The sequence below is a fragment of the Arvicola amphibius genome, chromosome 2 (assembly GCF_903992535.2).
Source record: "Arvicola amphibius chromosome 2, mArvAmp1.2, whole genome shotgun sequence".
NCBI classification, from domain to species: Eukaryota; Metazoa; Chordata; class Mammalia; order Rodentia; family Cricetidae; genus Arvicola; species Arvicola amphibius.
The window spans coordinates 93,779,652-93,795,703 of record NC_052048.2 but is presented as its reverse complement, the minus strand read 5'-3'; the positions used below and the strand labels follow the sequence as shown (position 1 = coordinate 93,795,703).

The following is a 16,052-nucleotide window of genomic DNA, read 5'->3' as shown; positions in this document are numbered from 1 at the left end:
CTCTGGCTTCCGCAGACCCAAGCTCCACCAGGGCAATGACTGCAATTCCTCTTCGGGGTACAGATGGGAGCCCTAGGTCTAAACAGAGGAAGAAGGGGGGGGGCGGGCAGCGACAAGAAATACGCACAGCCGAGCAGTCCTGGCGGAGGTAGCATCAGAGCCACTGCTCCTTCAGCTACTGTCCTGGAAGGAGGTCAGGGACCTATCATCCCGACCACTGCCATCTCCAGTGTACTGCTCTGTCATATACAGATGCTCTCCTCTTGGGGGTGGTCTGTCATGCCTGGGGCACCTTGCTGTTTCCTGTGGACCCAAGAGAGGTGTCGATGCTTTCCAGTAAAAGCCCCCCCCCACCTTGTTATTTTCAGACAGGTACTTACTTGCAGCCTGAGGCTCGGGATATCTGCCACTTACCACCACAGAGCCACGGCCAGGAACCACATGGCATGTCTCATTTCTCTTTCTAGCCATCTTTACCTGAAAGCTGGCTGGATACAGATCTCTCTTCTGACTCTGAGTCCTCAAGACCCTCTGAAAAGTCGATTTTTAAAAATTTTTGTGTATGTGTGTGTATGTGTATGTGACATGAGTGTGGGTGTTCATGTATGCACAAGTGCATGTATGTGAGAGAGTGTGTGTGTAGGCTAGAGGACACTGTTATGTGTCATCCCCAGGAGTTTAGTTCACCATCTGGGTTAGAATGGCTGACTGATGAACCCTAAGGACCTCGCTTGCCACTGGATTCCATGCTCACAGCACCACACCCAGAATGGCCGTGTGGGTTCTGAGTTCCAAACTCAGTTCTTCAAGCTCACAACCAGTTTTTCTTGTCCATAAAGAATCCTAGAAAAGAAATTCACTGTAATGTGTTTCCAATCATGCATACAAAACTCTTTTCCTAAGAATTTTCTGGATTCTTGCTGCTGTGGAGCCTCTGGTAGCAGCTTCAGCAGCCACTGCCAGACTCACCACATGGTGGAACAGCAAGCCCTGCCTCTGTCTGTCTACAGGTGCTTCACAGTGAGGGGCTTGAAATCCAGCATCAATTTGCCTTGCTATCCTTGTCTCCCTGGACTGCAGAGGAGCTGCTCCCATGCTGGCTGAGTTTGCATCTGGTTGTATAAGTAGGCTCATTGATCAGTCTTGCTTTGCATGGATTAAAATGTTCATGGGGATAAGATCTGTGAGTGGGCACTCCGGGCTGTGCCTTGTATGGCTATAGTCGGCACCCTTTCCATTACCAACACTGCTGACTCTTCGTGTCTACACACACACATGCACACATGCACACATCAGATAGAAGTGGCACTACGAGATCTCTTACAGTCCTCTACACAGTATATACTTTTATGAGATTTTCAAGGCAAAACTCCCTACAGAAATCTTTGCTATATGAGAAAATTCAGCCTGTCCTGGGGGACACATGCCAGTTACCACATCGCTTAGGAGGCACACGCCTCTAAAGAAATCAAGTTTGAGGCTAGTCAGGGCTACCAGCTTTGATCATGTGCCCCCAGAGGGGGGGGGGGTAGGGAGCCAAAAGAAACTAGTACATTTGTTCAGTGCAATATTTAAAAACAAATTAAGAAAGCAGAGAAGACTCAGCCCATTGTGGGAAGCAATTATTTCATCCAACCCAAGTATCTTCTACTCACTGACCATGCAGCTAGAAAAAATCTGAACTGAGACCAGTGGCCCAGCCCCTGGAACTTGGCCCGGGCATGAGCTGGTCCACTGCCCCCAGCAGGCACCATCTTCCTCCCCTTGCAGGACCGGCATGTTGGCATGGTGATGTCTGAGACAGTCTTTGCTTGATTCATCACTTCCCGTTCCTTCTATAATCACTGTGTGAGATCTGCCCTGGTAGGACAGAGAAATCCTGAGGGTAAGATCTGATGTCAGGAAGGGACAGGCAAGTCTTTGTTGAGCCCTGCAAGGGGACCAGGCCAGCCAGGCTCAGGCTGTACACAGAAGAGGGGCCTGTGCAGGGCCAGTTCTGGGGTAGTCCCTCCTGCTGGGGACCTATCTCCCCACACTTTTTACATGCTACATTCTCCTCCTCCAGTGAAGGGGGATTCACAGTCAGGGCAACTGCCCTACCAACCAAAGAGAAACAAACATTCTCCACTGAATAGTTTCTCCTCCTAGCTGATATTTCCCATTCACAATGGCACGGCATCCTACGCCTGAGTCATCCTTAGCCCACCCCCCTCCACTCACCCTTCCCTCAGCCTTCTGATTCTGTCCGGACCCTCAACCTCCAACTCTCCTCTCTGAGAACTTCCTTGTTCAAGTGTAGCGTGACTAATAAAAACCCAGAGACAGATATTGGGACTCCACCAATTGGGTCAGGAAAGCAAAACAGCCAGCCACTGGCTCTTACCCCACCCCAGTCCGAAATGGTGATCCTGCCTCCAGGAATCCTCAGAATGAGACTGTGACTGAGAACTGGCTCCTCCCGTCCTATATTCCTCTCTAGGCTGGGATGTAAGGTGTGACCCACTACTGCCCAGTTTCTATGTCAAACTAATGTGGCTACTGGGACTAAAGGTGTGTGTCACTACTGCCTGGTCTGTGACATTGACCAGGGCATCTGTTTTACTTTCTGATCTTCAGGCAAGTTTTATTTATTAAAATACAAATGAAATATCACGACATTGAAGAATGCTCCTGCCTGTGGTGGCCTAACATCCTCCCTTGGTTGAATGTCACGGGCTACTGACACCTGCCGGGGCCTGCTCATCACTGTTGCTGACTTCGTCTCTGTGAGTTTACTACCTAGGACTTCAGGTTCCTAGACCTAGGAGCTGCCAAATGAACAGGCATTCAAAAGCTGAATGGCTCTGCGGCCCAGAAGCCTACTTCTGGAAGGAAATCCCAGCGACTCCAGGTCAAAACCCAAACAATTGCTAGTGGAGTCCTTACCGTAATCCAGACAGCACTGGGAATATCTGCAGGTATTAACTCATTCAAGGACCAGAGCCTGCGTGCACGCACATGTGTGGTTAGTACTGTTTTCTCATTTGACCCCTTTAGAAGCTCAGGATTCAAGAGATTGGAGAACATACTCAAGAGTGCTCCTCAGAAGACCATGTTACATATGAATTATTTAATGGTTGACATTTGAACCAATTCTACCTAGCCTCTAGGAAATGCACTATTTGGAATATGGAAATCCTGGATAGTAGGCGCAAATGACCGGGCTAACACGATCCCGTTTCCCTGTCTGTATCTCATGTGACTGCAGCCACAGACAGGTGCTAGACAGCCACATCCTTGCTTCCTAGACGAGCATCATACTCAGGCTCCATACCTGGAAGAAAGAGCTGGGGTGCTCACAGGGCGCTCCTGTGAGAGGCCATGGTGGCCAAGCAAGAGTCCTTAGTTGAGACACTGCTGTAGCCATTCTAGGTGGCCTCTCTGCCAGCTTGCCCCCATTCCCAACCCCTGAATGTTTTCCTATATTCCAAGTCAGGTAACATCTCCATCCTAGGGCCAGAGTATTGGTATCTTAGGTGACCCAATAGAGAGAATGACTCGGCCTTGGGGCTTAGCCAAAAGCCCCTATCTGCCTCTCCCATTTCCCACCCCAGAGACGAACAAACCTGGAGCCTCAATATGGCTGGGAGCCCGAAAAGACAGGGGCCTCCAATTTCTTTTCTACCTGTGCCCTGTAATACTGAGAAGCGCCACAAGGAGACGGCACCATTAGAGGAAAAAAAAGAAGCCCTTTGCAGCTGGGTCATCAAGAAAGGATTACTTGAGGTAGCTATCTGGGGTGGATTTAGGGGATTAAAGGACCAAGACAGGGCAGATCAAGAGGAGCCTGTGTGGAATCTTGGTGCTTGCAGGTGGGGTGGTGGAGGTGGAGGGGGGTGTCTCCCTAGGTCTCCATAGGAACTCCCAATGAGAGCACTGGCCCCTCCTTTCTCCTGGTCACTCCTTCCTACTGGCATCTTCTCTTTCTCTTTGCCAAAATTGTTTTGTCAAAGGAAGTCCTCCCTCCCTCTGGAGCAGTGGGTGAGAGAAAGTTTGGTCTGAAGTCTTTCCTTGAGAGAAGAAAATTCACAACGCCCCAAGTATCCTGTCTCCAACCTTAGCCCACCAGGATAACTTGGATGCCAAGAAGCAAGAGCCAGACACGTCCCAGTTACAGGGAGGGAAACAAGTCTTCCAAGAAACTCTATGAGGACAGCAACACAAGCAGCCTTCAGAGCCTCACCATTGAGCTGTTCATGGTCCTGAGGACTGAGACCTGGCTGGATTTAGTGTGACTCTACAATAGGACGCTGCACGGCTTCTGGAACTAGATCCAGTCTCTTGTAAAGTAGGGAATTCCCTGGGCCAGGAAGTACCTCAACGGGCACCTGCAGAGCAAGGTGTTGCCTTCAGAGAGTTTCCAGACATGAGTCTCCATCTGCCATTACTCTATGCAGTTCTGCATTTGAGAGCATGAGGTGGGGCAAGCCCAAGGACACAAAAAGACCTCATTTGATGAGAAACTCTTACTGTTATAAAAAGGAGGACACAGCACAAGAGGAGATGATTCCAGGGTTCGGATGCTGATGTCCTAAGGGCTGTAGACCTTGGGTAAGCCATGTCAACATTCTGAACTTCAGCTTTTTCAGGTACCACTCTAATGCTCTCTCTATGTGTAAAAATAGCACAAAGTGTACTGACCTTGGCACAGTTAAACAAGGATGTGCGTGGCAAGGTTAATTCTCACCCACCTATTCATCTTCCAGCCAGCAAAGGCAGTGGAAGGTTGATTAAACCAGGCTCCGTGCTAGGTTCTAGAATATATTTAATATGATGTGTATAAACACCCATATACACTCATATATACACATGTATATAGAATGGACATGCACACATCTCTCATGTCTACACACATATACAGACATATGTATGTCTCTCTCAGTCTCTGCCTCGGTCTGTCTGGTTTAGTCTGTTTCTGCTTCTCTGTTTTTCTACATCTCTTCCTGTCTCTGTCTCTCTCTGTGTTTCTCTCTTTCTGTCTCTGCCTGCCTGTCTCTCTCCTAGAGAAAGGGAGAAGGATTGTTTTGTGCACTCACAAAGCAACAGCAGATTCCTCCCTCTGGGAAGCTGCATTTTACCACCAGGGAAGTACAGTGCAAGCTGAAAGACAGAGCTGGCCAACGCAGCTGCTGCCACTCCCTCTTCTTCCTCTTCCTCCTCCTCGTTCCTCTCTTCCCCTCCTCCTTTTCCTCATCCATTTTCTACTTCTTTCCTTGGTGCCTCTTATCTCATTATGCTCACCCTTGCCTCCCTAGGGTCAGAGAGGAGATCAAGGGAAATTATTCAGTTTGCTGCTTGTTAGTCACTGTTGGGAACAGGTGGGAGGATGAGGAGGCAGCTCCTAATGGATTTTTAAAGAGCAAGTCGAGGCATGATCCGTATATGACAAGCTCTCTTGCTGTTCTCCCGACTCCTAGCATAGAGCTCTGAGAGTCAGTCCCGGTTTATAGGTGCTTCTGTACCGAGGGAACGTCTCTTCCAGGTCCTTCTTCAATGCCCGGCTCATACAGACCCTCTAAGCCCTTCCCTGATATCTAGGGAGGAAGACGGCAGACTTCTCATCCTGCCCGCATTACTTGGTCCACGCCCAGGTTCCTGTCCATGAGTTGCTCTTCTCACTATTGGCTGTGTTGTCTCTGTCAATCACCTGCAAACTCCTAGAATGGGTCCAGTTATTGGCACCACAGGCCGAGCTCAGGACATTGCCAAAGTTAAAAACACAGCACATTTTTCATGAACGCCCATATGACAGAAAGGAAACCTCTATCTTAGTGTGAGTGGGTAAAGGGCTAAGAGGTGGAAACGATCCATTTGCTTTCTAACTGAAGGAAATGTAAAGGACTGGAGTTCTAGTCTCTGCTTAGCCAGGCAGCCTGCCTACCAAAAAGAGAGGTTCAGGTCCACTCATCTCCCACTGCAAGTGGGGCACCAAGACAGTGTGCAAAAACTTATTGCAGCATTACCTATGCACAGGGGGTGGAGGGACCTTTGTGACCATCAACCACCGTGATGCCTGTGTGGGGCTGACAAGAGAATCTCCTTTAGACCTGAGAAGACTGTGTCTCCCAGTAACAGAAGGAGGAGCAATCGGCAGTCAAAGGAACTGTGTGGTGGTGGTAGGGAGAGGGACACAGAGGAAAGCAGGCCTTTCTTTTCTGAAACCCCAATCCTATCAGGGCATCCAGTGTGTGACTCTGTGTGTGTGTGTGTGTGTGTGTGTGTGTGTGTGTGTGTGTTTGTGTGTGTGTGTGTGTGTGAGAGAGAGAGAGAGAGAGAGAGAGAGAGAGAGAGAGAGAGAGAGAGAGAGAGAGAGACAGACAGACAGACAGACAGACAGAAAACGTGTGTGCATATTTGGGTGTTTGGATGCACATATATTTGTGTTCGTGAGTATATGCCTGTGTGTGTGAGTGTGTGTATATTTGCATTCATGTATATCTGGGTATACAAATTGGTGTGTGTATGTGTGCTTCTAAGTGTGTATGAGTGTGTTTGTCTGTGTCTGTGTGCATGTGTGCGAGAGAGAAAGAGAGAGAGAAAGAGTGAGAATGAGAGTGTGGATGGTCGTGTATATTTGGGTGCACATATTTATGGATATGTGCATGTGTGTCTCTAAGTGTGTGTGAGTGTATGTGTGTATGTGTGTGTGTCAGAGAGAGAATGAATATGCAGATGGTCATGTATATTTGGGTACACATATATTTGTGTTTGTGTGTGCATGTCTGTGTATGTATTCATGTTCACGTATATTTGGGTAGACATATCTATGGATGTGTACGCATGTGCCTCTGTGTGTGTATGAGTGTATGTGTGTGCCTGGGGGGTGGTCTGTGTAGGACAGAGGGTTTCACTCCTCAATAAATGACCCCCTATTTTTCTGTGTTTACTTTCCTGAGGCAGGATTTACCCCTAGCCTGGAACTCACCAAGTAGATGAAGCTTCCTGGTCAGCAAGCCCTACAGACTATGTGTCTCTGACCCCCCAGTGTTCAGATTAAGTGGGGGCCACCACACCTGGGTCTATGGGCTATCTGTGCCTGACCCCATAGTGCTGGGGTTATTAAATGTGGGCCACCACACCTGAATCTGCTTCACATGGGTTCTGAGAGTCAAACTCAAGTCCTTGTATTTGCATGACCAGCACTTTCGCAGCTGAGACACACCTCCCCAGCCCTGGGAAGCCATCTTTAGTTAACATCTGTCAAGAGTGCTTCACAGTCCTCCGTAAACTCCAACAACCTAGCCCTACATCTGAGACTCTATGCTGACACGTCAGCTTGCTTAGCATCTCTCAGATTCCAGTCACAGCCACCAGGAAGGTTGAGTCCACACCAGCAGCCAAGGCCTCTGCTCCTGTGGCTTCACAGAGATTCCTCACACCCTGCCCTGAAGTTTCTTGGCCTACCCTCGATTTTACCTGTAGACTTCCTGGCTGGGTCTGAGAGGAAAAACACCCCCAGAGAGTTCCTTTACTCTGGCCTTTGGCTGCACTGGGTCTGAGTCAGTGACATCTCCTTCGGTTCCCTGACACCCTTTGGGCCTTACTGCTGGTAACTACGTGTTGCAGGCTACAGGGTCTGATAAACCCATAAACAACCTCAGCGTGGGTGTGGACTATAATCAGCACTTCTGCCAAGGACTGCAGGTAGGTGCTGATGAGAAGAAGATCCAAACATTTAAGGAATGAAATTGATCCCCCCCCCCCCTCCTCAGCTTAGCCTGAAGGCAAGTCCTGGCAAAAGCCTATTATGCAAATGAACTCCAGATGCTTGCGTGGAATTGACCTTTGGGTGGTTCTGGGAGAAAAAAAAAAATCCCTACTCTAGCAAATTGGTTCTACTCTGATCATATAGGGCAACTTTTCATTTTGACCTAACAACCGCTCACTGAGGTTTTCCACAGAGCCTTGAACAAGCACCAGGGGGACTCCAGTCTTAGGAGCCAGAGCCCAGAAAAGGTTCTTTGAATGAATGATTGACATTCTATTGGGTAAGAGCACTTATCTTTGTGTCTATGTGCAGATGTTTTGGAAATGAGGTTTTTGGGAAGTACTGGGGAGGAGAGAGGGATCTTAAAAGAACCAGGGAAAGTTAGCCAGGACAGAAACACCAGCGGCCTCCTGAGAGTGGCCTTCAAGGATCCTATTACCTGCCCACACTTTCCTGCTTTGACCTCCTCCCGCTGTCCCTGCATTCCTCTGCTCAGACCCCACTGGCTACTTTTAGCTCCCTGAAGGCCTGGCCCAGTCCCCTGGAGCTTTTGTCTCAGCAATTCCTTCTTACCTCCTCATCCCTCATTTTCCTCCTGAGATAACCATCAGGAGTCTCCAGTGCAGCCCTTGTTGTAGCAATACCGGTTCCCGGACAGTCTGGCCCTCTTACTCAGATTTATTTAGTGATTTTTTTTTTTTTTTTTTTTTTTGCTGTATTTTCCCCATTGTGCTGAACAGGCCCTCTAATACTTGCACATGGGCTAATTGTTCCTGACCCCTGGCCTTACCCAGATGGCAACTCCCTGAAAATGGAGACTTTGTTTCCTTCTGCACTGCTAGCCGTAGCACTAAGAAACACCTGCTGCATGCCACATAACACATGCACAACAAATATTTGCTGAAGGAATGGACAGCCAGGGCAGGGGGAGGTGGGAGGGGGTACTGAAATGCCTCTACCAGCTAAGTCAAGGGAGAATGTCTGGAGGAGACTGTAGTTGGAACTGAACTTTTTCTCTGAGTCTCAGATCTGAACGCCTGTCGCAAATCACACGAACCTACTTCTAGATCCTGGGCATGTGCTGATCTGAAGGGAAGAAGCTTCTGGAAGGAAGAGAATTTATCATTGATAGTTCAGGGACCCAGGGGTATGGTCAAGGGGTTGGGAGAGTGGCAGGCCCTGAAGCTGCTTATGGCCACGGAGAGAGCAAACCTCCCAAATAGCTAGACTGGGGAGGGTGCCCTGGTTGAAGCCAAAGTGTTGGGTTATAAAGCCTGATGACAGCCTCTCTTTCTTTAACTGCTGGGGACTTGCTGGTGTCGGGGACAGCTTCTGCCCACAGATTATAGTCACACAGTTCATGGAATCCATTATGGGGCTAGAGCTGTGATTAAGTAGCTCTACAAACGTTGGGTGGGGAAAGGAGCTCACCTTTGCTATGGCTCACTGGGAGTAAGAAACTATGTCGATGGATTAAGTCTTTCAGGCCTCATGGGCAGCTTTGAAAATAATCACCGTCCCCATGCGGCAGGGAGAGACACAGGCTCAGCAATTTAGCCATGACCTTAGCAGAGTCAGTAGACAGAGCCAAATAAATACACCCTGGGGTCGTTCTAATTCACGGTGCTTTTCTCCCTCCTCTGGATGGTCCCACAGCTCAGGGAGCATGCTAGAGGAAAAAGACAGGAAGAAGAAAGGAAGTGCGCCCTAGGCTAGGCTAGCCACAGAAAGAACGAATGAGAAAGCATGGGGCTGAAGATTGTAGGAACCGAGGTGGGTAAACACCTTAGCGGTCCGCTAACTGGGCTCTATCCGCTGCCATATGCTCATGAAGCACTTCCGGTGTTAGCTCTTAAGGGAATGACGAGAAGCTCTATGAAAAAGAGACTGAGTGTAGGAGGTAGGACGGGTAACTCCACTGATCGTTGAGAGTGACATGGGTCATTGTTTCAGTGTAAGGAATGCTGCCTCCGTCCTCCCTAACCTTGTCCTGCTGTGTTCCAGGTCAGCCTAAGGGAGATGTACTCATAAGTGCGAGCCCAGGAATCTGAAGCCCTGTAGACCTTTAGTCAAATGGGGAGGCTTGTCAGGCCCGCGTCATATGCAAATTCAAGGAAGAAATTCAAATAGATATGGCCACACACTACCCATAGGAAGAGAAACACTGTCCAAAGTCAATGGGACCCAGGAAGGGAGGGGGTGTGAGAGAAACAGATGTGCAGATGTGGGAAGGGGCGAGGAGAGAGGTACACATGAGCCCTTGGATGACCGTAAACTGCATTTCTCCCCGAAGATACTGCAAACAGGATGCAAACCAGGCCTCTTCCAGGACACCTAAACCTCACCTCGGGAGGCTGCCTACCAGAGGACTTCTGCTGGCCTAAATATGCTTAGCTAGAAAAGGCAGGAGGGACTTCAGCTGTGACCAGGTAAAGCGACTAAAACACCAGCTCTAACCTAGTCCTCCCCTATGTGTCATGCTAATCTACTGCTTCAGGCCTAAATATTCCAGACACCCAGAGCGACCCAGACACCACTGAGAACACAGCTGAACATGCCCAGGGGCCTTGGCCCACCCCCTAAGCATAGTTTTCCTGGAATACGCGACAGTTCTCATTTGTGACCTCTTTCATTGAGTCTTTCCTTAGACACAGCATTGGGAGGCCCAGCTTCTAATGAAAGACGACAGACAAGGGAGACGAGTCAACCCTGTGCTTCCGTGCGGTCTCCCCATGTGCACATTACACCCTTCCTACCAAAATGCTAGTTACCAACTTCCGCTGTCCTCAAACTCGGCAGGTCGTTACCTGGAAATATCTCCAGTGGTTGTGTGTCACCAATCCAGGCTGAAGGGACAAACCAGTGGGCGCAGCAATGAGGCCACAGGAAGGAGCTCCCCAAATCAGGCCTGTGGTCCTCGAGAGTCCCTGTCCTTACAGGAGTGGTACCCTGAGGAAAGGAAACAAAAGTCATGTTACTATGACAGGCAATATCTAGCCCTTCTCCTACCACAGTGCAGTTTCTAAGCCATGTGCAGACCACCAATAGAGAAAGACTTCCAGGAGATAAACTTGTCCAATTCATTCATCCCGTAGTTGGGGAAACTAAGGCTTAAAGAAGAAAACAGCATCCTTGAGACCATCCGTTTGGGAGGTGGTCCAGATTGGCTTTGGACTCTCTGGCAAGGGGAACTTTAGAATGCAGCCTCGTGGTCAGGCTGACCGAAGAGTGGCTGCTGACCCTGAACGGAAGGCTTCTTCTGTATGTGTGCATATACACATGTACGTGTGTTCATAGACATATGGGCCCTGTGCACACAGCTGTGTGTGTATACGTGCGTGGAGGCCAGAAGTTGACAAGGGGAATCTTCTATCAGTCTCCCCTTTAAACAGTAAGGCAGGGTTTGTCACTGAGCTCAGAGCTCACTTATCCACTAGTCTGTCTAGTCAGCTTGCCCCAGGGATCTGTCCATCTTTGCCTCCTGAGCACTGGGATTCAGCGGGTCACCACACATGTGCAGCATGTATATGGGTACTGGAGATCGGAATGTAGGTGCTCACAAAATTGCCCAGCAAGCACTTCACACACTGAGGCATGTCCCAGCTCCCTCCCTTTGAAAAACATTTCACAGAGAGGTAAAACTTTTCCTGGGCTTCTGTTTTTGTAGTTTTTATGGGTTTGCCAGGAGGGAACTAAATTGGTAAAACAGTCCATCTCAGACATGTGACTCGGATGGTGTCCATGTTTCCCTCATCATAAAAACATTGTTATGGAAGACTGTGAGCCACGGATACAGCATAGGTGGGCTTTGCTTTTTAGTGGCAACAAGTCTTTCTCTCCAACCCCCTCAACCCCTCTGTCCCCTCCTTCTCTTTCTCCCTGTTGCAGAAAAATAGGAAAAGATATAGACTCTTCTGGTGAGTACTAACTCTTACAGGGATTTTCTGGCTCTCCTGTGTATTTGAACAACCACACTTCAACACAGAAAACGAACTGAGAGAAGAAACACACGTATCTAACATTGCTTAACCGAATCATAGCTCCCAGGCTCATCATGTGACCTCTGTGCCCATATTTTCCCAACTTGGCCTAAGCTTTGTCTTGTCAGGCACTGCTAATTTCAATTTTCCCCACAACTAGCCCCTGAACTTCATACAGCTAGACTGTTTGCTGAGGCGTGAAGAAAGTGCACCGACGAGCCCAACCTGCATAGAGCTTCCTTGCACACATGCACGTGCACACACATACGCGCACACACACACAGGTGTGTATGCACTCAAGAAAGAGGTGGTAGACTAATTGGAAAGAGAAAAGGGAGTTCACCAAGAGAGGGAGGGGCAAAGAGAAAGTAGCCAGATAAAACTGGTCAAAAGTGAAAATATAAAACAGAAAAAGAAACAGGGCCACATCTGACTCTCAGAACTTTCTGTGCGTATCAGTTGGGTTACATTTATTGGGGTCAAAAATCAGAAGTTGTCTATGCATCCATTGTCCTCCTCAAATGCAGGACAAAGTGCTTTGGAAGCTGTCAGTGTTCGAGAGACAGGGAGGGATATTCTTCCTAGGTCCTAGGGCTGGGTGGAGGAGGTCTTTGGAAGCCAAAGCTTACTGCCCAGCTCTCGACTTGCCTCTGGGAGGTTGGACTCGCCTGGGCTCTGTGCAGCTGCAGGCAGAGGGCACCACAGGAAATCATGATTATCAATGCTCCGGGCTTTGTTCCTGTTCTCAGACAGCCTGGACATGCCAGGAGAGATGGGGCGGGGGCGGAGAAAGAGGAAGAAAAAAAAACAGGAAGTGAAGTGGGGGAGGAAACACTAGAGAAAACAGCCGCTTTGGAACGTCCTCCACCAGAGAGTGTTCTCTGAGCAGACTGTGGAGCTATGTTTTTGGAAAATAGGGTGTGGTGCAGATGAGGAAGAGGGTCCTGTGGGTGGGTACCCAAAAATTCTATTTCCAGTCCTAGAGCCTAGCCTGTCCAATACAAGGCTGAGTGTAAAACACTAAAGAAAGTGAATTTCCAAAGGGCCGGTGCAGGAAGGCCCTTCCCCCACACCTCTTGGCAAAGCTTGAGAGAGCAGGTGAGCCAAGAAGGTTCTAGAAATACAAGAGGAACTCTTGAGGTGATGGTGACTAGACATCGGGAGAGCTTTCCCAGGCCCCCACCATCTGCTTTCTCTCTCAGCCACTTTCAGATTGTTCGTGGTTTGGGAGGCATACATGAATCTCATTTACCGAAACAGGCCCAGCTACCTTCAACCGATAACACAGAGGTCTTCATGGCATGGCTAAGATCCTGCCCTGATGCTTTCCGTCTATTTTGTTCACCCAGAGATGCTTCCAGAAGTTCCCCATCTTCAAATACACATCATTAAGCATGGCATCTCCTGGTGAGCTCAACAACCTCACAGAAACAGTCTTACTACAAGGGAGAGGGTCAGTGGGACCCTCTGCTCCCTCAGCCACAGTTGGCAGTTAATGGTTATTGCTGAGCGAGCATCATTTTCTTGTGGAGTCTAGTCATTGGCTAAGTGGTCCAGGACTTAGTCAATAAACACTCACCCATGCTCTTTATAGGCAACCCTAATTCCAATCAGCAGCTCTCCCTGTCCCAGAATGTCTCTGTCTCTCTCACATACACAGAAATACATGAAAGTGTGGGAGGGGCTTATTGGGAAGAGGATTTCCATGGAAGACCAAGGAGGAGGAAAGTAACAAGGGGGTGGGGTAGAAAGTTACCAGGGTTCACCATACACATGTATGAAACTGTCAGAGAAGAAAAACAGAAGAACTGAATGTGAAGGGTTAATGATGAGACATTTGTAGGGAGATTATTAACATTATCACTGTTTGACCAGAGAGAGGGGGAGAGAGGAGACCCAGTAGTATTTAGCGCTACTCTTCATGCTCCCACAGGATGCATGGAAGCTCGAGGAAGGAGCAGAGAATGTAGCATCCTTAACTAGTCCACAATTCCACCACTCCAGTGGTTCCCCAAAACTGCGCATCAGAGAAGCTAATAGAAAGTATAGTTCAAACCCAGAGAAGGAAGTGGTAAGCTGGCGTCTAGGCAGTTTTTGTTGGCATCAACCTGGCTTCGCTCCCTGGACTAGTATTTGGGTCACAAGGGGGATTGGTTTGGCTCTCATGGTGGTCCCACCTTCTCTTGTTTCCTAGACAGGATCACAAAGCACCCAGTGAGGATTTTCTCAAGGTCTGACATTGAATGGCCTTCTGGGGATCTGTCCCAGAGTCTGTAAATCATTTTCTTAATATCCAAACAAACATGGGATAAGCCTGAGTAAGCATATCTTTGTGGGGAATCCATGTTCTTCCAGGTAGTAGCTCATAGCTGACTGTGAGAACCAAATATCCAAGGGAGAGCAGAGATGAAACGAGGAAAGCAACATCAGCCCGTCTCTGTCTTCCACGGTGACACAACCTAGCATCCCACTGTCCTGATCTCCTTCTGAGGCCCGTCCTTCTGCGGATGCCACCACAGCCTATGGTGTTGTGATCAGCAGGAGGGCTAGCCTTCCATAGCACATGGTGACTAGGAATGTGGTTTTCAGTACCATAACCATTGCTCAGCTTGCAAAGAGCTACAAAGACTGTTGAACAAACTGGGGAAGCCAAAATTCAGAAATGAGGAAAATTTCAGCCAGGGTCATGGGACAGAATTAAGGCGCGACAGGCAGCATCTAACTGGTGACATCCAGTGCAGTGACCTTCTCACAACATCCCCCCCACTCCTAGCCAGAGAAGGGGCTGCTGACAGCTGTGGGTCTTCCACTCTGAGAGTCTATGGTGGCAGAGGGGCAGAGTAGGGACCAACAGAAGCAAAGGGGAGAAAGAGGGTAAGATCAAAGACCTGAGAAAACACATTTGTGATTCCACACCAGACAGACAGGGAAGCCAAAGGCCAATACAGGAGTGGGCTCCTTCAAAATTCCCCACTCTCTGAAGCAGAGCAAGGCCTTTAGTGCAGTGCACTTCATGTGACATTTTCCCCACAGCTGCAGGAGTTGGGACAAAACAGTGTCAGAGCTGGGACTAACTGTGAATCAAGCGTCAGTTGTACATCTTGTCACCCCCTGAAGTCCCACAGAAATCCTGTCGCCTTGGCACTGCTGCTGCCCCTTTCACAGTCAGGAAAACTGAGATCATCAGGGCTTAGCCTCTGGTCTAAGAGACTCAGCGTTTGAGAGAGACAGTCAGTTTATGAACTCGGCCACTCTGACTGGAATTCTTGCTGTTAAGCACTTCCTAAAACTCTCCCTCAAAGCAGCTATATTAAAGGGCAAGACACTGGAAAGAGCTGAATAAAAACAAATCCCCTAGGAACAGAGGACTCTTCATTCAGCGGAGGAGGAGGCAGTAATGCTCTCCGGGCAGGGAATGGCATGAAGTGCTCACAGCTGACTGGAGGATTTAGTTCCTGATCCCTTTTGGCCAGCAGCCCGCTGGGGTCAGCCACCACCAGTAAATGGCATCCTGGTCTCGATGTTTACATGGCCCCACTCACAGGAGAAGGAAGTGGCTGGACCCTGGAGGCCTGGGAGCGATCATCTGGGTGGGTGGAAGGGGCAACGACGCTGTCTTGGGAAATCAGTTCCCAAGGCCCAGAGAATGGAGCAGCTGGGGCTGGCAGGTGGGCAACTCTGCTCGCAGTCCCCAGGCTAATGGCAAATATTCTCCCAAGGATTCCTGGCTGCCTGGTTTCAATCTCACAAGAAAGAAGGGACAAGGCAGGACAGAAGTCATCTCTTACCATTTCACAGATGCTGAGAATAAAGCCCAAACACTGCCAACCCCGGGACAACTAACAGTCATAATTACAACAACAGCAGCTGCCGTTAGTTGGCGGTCTATCCTACATCAGGATGCAAGCCAGATGCTTTTAAGGAGATCACTATTTAAACTCTTGAAGGTCTGTATGCATAGCCCTACTTCGCAGTTGAGGTAACTAAATAATTTCATAAAGGTCAAAGGTAGCAGGCTGTGAGAAAGGTTGGGAGCCACTGTTCGTGTGACATTTCAGCGTACCGGCTTACTTTGAAGCCACATTAGTAACACATGGTTCAGGGAACTGCCCATGTGATAAACTATAACCCACTTCTTAGCTGTAATGGGACCCTGCCCAGGACTTCACTGAAGTCCGTGGCCCACCCTGCACAACTATGCTTTGTGCTATTGTGCTATTAACCACTTCTGTGTAGACAGGTCACGTGGAATTAAGTGTGCTTATGCTCTGTCATCGAAACTTTGATGCTTCTGAGAACAAAAGGTAGTCTTTTTAGTAACACAG

At 48.9% G+C, this 16,052-nt stretch overlaps 1 protein-coding gene across 1 annotated transcript in view; it reads right to left on the bottom strand.

Moving 5' to 3' along the window:
- Positions 1 to 16,052, bottom strand: part of Cyria (CYFIP related Rac1 interactor A) — a 107,776-nt gene that overhangs the window by 56,004 nt on the left and 35,720 nt on the right. Inside the window, exon 2 of the mRNA XM_038318831.2 lies at positions 10,555 to 10,696. The gene's annotated coding sequence lies outside the window, so the exon portion shown is untranslated. The remainder of the gene's footprint in view (positions 1 to 10,554; positions 10,697 to 16,052) is intronic.